The sequence below is a fragment of the Aphelocoma coerulescens genome, chromosome 13 (assembly GCF_041296385.1).
Source record: "Aphelocoma coerulescens isolate FSJ_1873_10779 chromosome 13, UR_Acoe_1.0, whole genome shotgun sequence".
Classification (NCBI taxonomy): Eukaryota; Metazoa; Chordata; class Aves; order Passeriformes; family Corvidae; genus Aphelocoma; species Aphelocoma coerulescens.
Genome location: NC_091027.1, coordinates 864,610 through 870,609, shown reverse-complemented (window position 1 = coordinate 870,609; position 6,000 = coordinate 864,610). Strand labels below are relative to the sequence as shown.

Sequence of the window (6,000 nt, the reverse complement as noted above, 5' to 3'; positions counted from 1 at the left end):
ACGGAACATTTTTTCCCCTCTCTGATGAACAATCAGTTCTCTCTGAATTCTAATTAGCCTCAATAATGTTGATCCCGCTCAAGTATTAAAGGCAGAAAATGCAAAGTGTTTCATTAAACCACTGCCTTCAGGTAGCAGGAGCTGTGCAGAGCTACAGCCAGAGCAGTGATGTCCCAGGCCAGCTCCCAAAAAGTCCAGGAGGAGCAGAGTTCTCTTCCAGGCCAGAGGCACCTGTGATCTGCAGGGAGCCACTGTCACGTCAGCCTCTTGCCCAATCTGTACTTTCCAAGCAGATTAAGTCTGTGAGCTTATCCAGACCTGTTTTAAAGCCTATTTGATCTTGAAATAGGACTGAAGAATCCAACAAGAAGAGGCTTGCAGGAGATTTTCTTGTTTAATTGACACTGGAAAGGCAGGAATTGGAAACTCAAGAATAGACCCTCTTCAGCACCTTCCTTTTGCCAAGATTACAAAGTACTGAAGCACTTGAAAACGAGATGACAACTGCTCTGATCTGCCAAGCCTGAACTGCTCCCCAGCCCCAGCAAGAACGAGCACAACAAAAACCACTCTGGAGAAAGTTCTGAGAATTTGGGCATTACGGATTCAGATCCCTCATCCCTCTCTCCATGTCACGTCCCCTCCTTGCTCTGCCTCACTAATTCTGCAAATTCCCTTGGCTTTGGCATGTGCTGCACCACCCTCAGCCCCTCTGCTGCCCTTCCCTGTGGCCCCGGGGGTGCCACGGCCCAGGGGCACGGCCAGGCTGGGACCCCCGGCCCCCCTCGACCCCGGGGCTCCCAGGGATGCTCCCACAGCCCCACACCCCGGTGAGCACAGCACGGGCAGTGGCAGCAGCCCCAGAGCTGTGAAAGAGCATTCACACACTTGTGCTCACACTCAGAGCTTGCACACACCAAGTTCCAGGCCAGCCTGGCCGAAATTGGCTGCTGCAAAGGAACTTCCTTCCTCTAAAGCCCTTGTTGTATTTGAGAGTCCCTAAATTCTCCTCATGCCTTAGAAAGCAAAAGCCTCACCCCCATTCTCCCAACCTCTTCCTTGTGTCTCCCCACACGGAAGGGAAATAAAATGTTGTATTAAGTGGGAGAGGAGATCTGCAATATAGGCTGCAAGAATGAGAGAAGCAAGAAACGATCATCTGCTCCTGTGAAATCCAGCACTGGTTTATTCCTGAGAATAGGAGGGAATTTAACTAATATTTCAGTTGCCAAAGTCCATCGTATCCATCTGCAAAGCACAGAACCCACGGGTGGTTGGTCATGTCCGTGGCAGTGGGGGCTGAGCTGGTGTTGAGTATCCTCAGGAGCACAGGAAAGTTTTCATTTTGCCAAATTTATTACTGTGACCACCTGAGCTGGCATGTGAGATCGTGGATGGAGTCCCACACATGGGAATGTTTGTGGAAAGGGTCTTCCCACATATTGTGCTGGTCACCAGAGTTATTAAATCCCAAACTGAGCCAAGAGCAGGTCCCATCCCTTTAATGGAATTCCTTGTGCCTGTAGGAAGAGCTGAGTTGCTCCCTCATCCCTCAAGCACTCCAACTGGAACAAAGCTCTCTCTCTCTCTTGATCTACTTTCTCCCACTCCTCCTTGCCAGCCTGTGCTTCTTTTAGAGCACTCAAGCATTAGCCCAGTGCAGATTCACTGCTTCACATGTCCCAGCAGTGAAGAGAAATGAGCCACGTGCTAAACGAGCAACAGAATCCAGCTTAGGCAGAAGTCTGTGAGAGGACTTCAGCATTTAAAATCAAAGGGAGGGAGGACCAGCCCCTCTTGCTGTGACAATCTCTGGCAGGTCAGAGGACAGCGGTGGAGCAGTAAGAGCTGGAAGTCCCCAGGATATGCAAAGACTTGACACAAAGCTGGGAAGGAGCTGATTGTGTCTAATATCAACCCAGCCCTGCCTGCCCAGAATTCAGCCTTTGTTCTCTGGCCCAGCTGCCTCCTCCAGCCCTGAAGTGCTGCACCAGCCAACATTTTTTTAGTTATGTAACCACACCAATGAGATGTAAAGCAAAGTAACTCTTTGCAAAGCCGGTGGTGGGGCTCAGAAGCAGCTCGAGATGAAGCCATGCTGTTCAAAGCCAGTGGATGGTGGAGAAATGTTTGGGAAGGGGCTCCCAGGGCATTTGTCCTTGTCCTCGAGGCTGCAGGAGACACGAGCCCCTGCTGTGGGGTCATTGGCATCCTGCACAGACTGCACAGGAGCTGAAAGGGTCCACCTCCAGGTTCTTTACCTGAGTGAAAAAACAAGGCCAGAGCAGTGGCTGGGTCCTCCCCAGCTCCTGTTCAGAGCTGGAGTTTCTGCCGGCAGGGACTGGGAATGAGCTCAGCTCCCTTCCACACTGGGAATGATTTACTGAGATGGGTCCGTGCTCATTTCTTCACATATCATTCATGGAGGCTTTCAAACTTCAGACATCCACTCCTTCCTATTGCTTTGCCATTTCAATCCCAAGTGCAATTTTCTTCCTCTCTGGGTTTTGTCCAAAACTCGTAAATTAACGTGTGTTAGCACCTAATCTGTGTCCACCTCCCCCAGCCTATTCACGCTCCTGTTTACATCCCCTTGTCCAGCTTCCAGCTCATCTCCCTTTCCAAGCCCATTTACCTTATTTACCTCTCCCTTTCTCATTTTTCTTCTATTGTGAGGCTCAAGATGTCTTTGCCATTCTCAGTTTTACTTTCAACAGTGACATATGGGAAATAGAAGAACTCAGAGAACCCCAAATTTCTTTCACTCCATGTTATTGGCTCAGTCCCCTCCTGACTCCCCTACATATCTATATTTACATATAGATATAGATATCAATCGTATCAAACTATAGTAAAAAGGAAGGTGAAATGGCAAGGAGGAACATGAGGAAGCCTTTTGTTCTGGCAACTTTATACACGTCTGCCAAGGATTTAGAACCGCTGTGACTCCTGTGAACTCACACATCAGCAGTGAAACAAATCCCTGGGTCGTCTACTTGCCTGGCAAAAATTTGTGGAGCCAATTATCCAGGAGGTCAGCAGCTTTTCATTTTCATGTTGAAAAGAAAATAAAAGGTGTGCAAACAGTGTTCAAATCAATTATTCAGATCTCTTGACTGGCAAAGTCAGTATTCTACAATATTCATTTCTGCAGCGGCAGTTTCTGACGGAGGAAGCCAGAGCAGTTCCTGGCTGTTGACATTGGCTCGGGATGAAAACTCCGAGGAGGATTCAGGCCTGAGCACGGGGTTGAACACACGCTCTGCAGTTCCTTCGCTGCTGTAGGTGACACCCTATCCCCGCTCTGAGTCCTGCCATTGGCACAGTTCTGGTTGGAAACTCACCCAGGGCAGCCACTGATGCCGACCTGTCCCTGGCACAGCCGAGCACGGCCAGCGCCGGTGCCTGGATCTCACTGCACCTCTGTGCCGAGCCGGCAGCAGGGCCTCTCGGTCATCTTAGTCCAGTGCACCAAAGGAGAACATTTCCTCACAATGCTTTCTTTGTTATTTTAATTTTATTTTGAGGTCTCACCTCCTAAACCCCCAGCAGAGCTTCCAGGAGAGAGTTACAGAGGAAAACTCCTGCGAGTGGAGACACGGCAGCACCGCATCCCACAGCCACCTTTCCTCACCCTTTCCTTTGCTACATGACAAAGCAGCTCCCAGGCTGCTGGATTCCCTCCTGTGCTTCTCTGCCTCCTACTCATTTGTAAGGATGTGCTGGACCCTTTGGTAATGGCACAAATAAAGGCCTGGCCAACGCCCACTGCCTTTTCTCCGGGGCTCCATTTTCACTGGGCACACGCGATACAAAAGTAAACCAATAACGAGACCAAAAATCAATGACAGCAAAACCGTTCAAGACACGAGGTCACCACCAGGGCAGAAGTTCCATTTAAAAAGTCTCTGGTGCTGCTGTGAGAGTGCCCCAGGCTCGCCAGCCATGTCCTCCCAGGCTGAGGGCTCGGAAGTTATTGACGTTCACTTGGAAAGGTTTTGGAAGGTCCCAGTTTCAGGTGGCAGAGGAGAAGAGGCACCGACCTTCCCCCAGCTGGCACCGCGACACTCCCACTCCGTCTGCTCTGCCAGGTGAAGCCTGGTGTGATAAAGCCCTGCGAGGGTTTGGGCTGGAGGGACCCTGGAGCTCTGCACGGGTGTTTCTCACGTTCCAGCTGTTCCCGGCAGCTGTTCCGGGCTGGGTCCCCGCACCAGCCGGGCTCCCTGCAGGGCTGCCAAGGCCTCGCTGTCCCGGGACGCCAGCACTGCTTTGTCTGCAGCAGGGCTGCAGCAGGGAGCACTTGTCAGCAGCTCTGCAGGGCTGCTGCTGCTGCACCGGGGCTGCCAGGAGGTCACAGGCAGGGCGATGCCACTGCTCTGGCAGACGCTCGGCGTCTTCAGCGTCGCCCACGGAGAAAAGCCTAAATTTAAATGCCAAGTAATGCTTACAGGGATGTCAGCAGTGCAGACTCCCGCTCTGACACAGTTTAAGGCAGGCTAACGCTGAGTTTCCTGAGATTTGAAGCTAAAACTTTGCCTGGTTTCTCCTGCTTATGAATCACTTTTTTTCCCTGAGTGTGGCTTTGCTGCGCAGAAAACGAGTGATTCTCCACCATGGACATCAGGCAACACTGTTTGCAGTCTGAGAGCTGCCCCTGCTTTCTCACCACGCAGGATGAATGAGAGTCACTGAAGAATAAATTGATCATTGAACCAAGTGGCATGTGGGACCTGAAGGAGCCCTGACAGTGGGGTGGGTGTGGGGTCTCCTCTGGGGTCACTGAGCCCGTCACCCCCTCGGGTTTGTGAGGAGTCGGAGATGTTGATCAGGATTCTGTGCTGGTTTTGGTGCTTGGTGGGACAGGGCCCTGCTTAGAGACCACAGGCACAGCTGGAGCACCAGCACTGTCCAGGTGGGGGGACTCTGCTGGGATGTTTAACAGGGCTCAGCTCCTGCAGCAGCCACCCTCTCCCACGCCAGGGGTTTCTCTCTTGCTCCAAGGACTTGTTTCACTCGTTCAGGCAAAGCCAGCCAGTTTGTAAAGTTCCTGTAGAGATGCTGTGGGGGATTTGCAAAGGTGAAAAGCGATGAGCATCCCCTGCTCACTGCTGGCCCATCCAGCCTGTGGTCACCCCAGTGCTCCCAGTGCTGAGCTGCCTCACACCTGGTGATTTCTGAGCCAGGGCCCTCTGGGCTCCTTCCAGTAAAGAGCTCAGCTCTTCACACTGAAACCTGTGCCTTGTTAAGCAGCGCTGTGGCACTGGGGATGAGGCTGTGTGACACAGCCAGTGTCCCTCACACCAGGGGCGGTTGTCCCTACTATCATTTCTAAACCACCCAAATCTTTTAAAGTGTATTTTTAACACAAAACAAAGGCTGGTGCTTGCAGCCAGCCCTGCCAGCAGTACACAGGAGCACAGCATGTGGCACTGCTGGGGGGATTTTCCCACACGGTTCTTCTCTGGATAGTTCCTTTCCGAACTGCACAAACCAGTTGGTTCACAGGGAAGCACACTGAAATCACGACTGGCTGGGAAACTCCCAGCAAAGTGCACTCACACGCTGCCCGTAATCTCACACATCCCCTTGGCAGCCAGACAGAGACTTTTCAACACATCTTTCATGCACTTATTTACTTTAATTAGGGACTACGTGGCCGAATGTGAAAGCAGGAATTAGAGTGTAATCCCTAAATGAGGAGAATTCAGTTACTTCGACACCTGAGGGCTCTCCCCTCTCACGTTTATCCGATCCCACCTTGCCCACGGAGCCTTTGCTGGGAAGGGCCCTTGGGACCGAGCAGGGATCCTGGCATGTCCCAGCTGTGATCCCCCTCCCTGCCAGCACCTCAGCAATTCCCACATTGTCCCTGGCTGTGATCCCTCTCTGCCTCGCAGGCCTGAGGAACCATGGCTGTGCAGGACAAAGGAAAGACTCCAAGGTGGATTTCTGTGCAGTTCCACAGCTCCTGGGTCCAAGTGCTGCCCTGTGCAGGAGCAC

At 52.0% G+C, this 6,000-nt stretch overlaps 1 long non-coding RNA gene across 1 annotated transcript in view; it reads right to left on the bottom strand.

Moving 5' to 3' along the window:
- Positions 1 to 1,085: 1,085 nt before the first annotated feature.
- The window catches only part of LOC138118148 (uncharacterized), a 30,429-nt gene continuing 25,514 nt past the window's right edge, over positions 1,086 to 6,000 (bottom strand). The window contains exon 3 of the long non-coding RNA XR_011155012.1: positions 1,086 to 5,058. This is a non-coding gene — a long non-coding RNA (uncharacterized lncRNA). The remainder of the gene's footprint in view (positions 5,059 to 6,000) is intronic.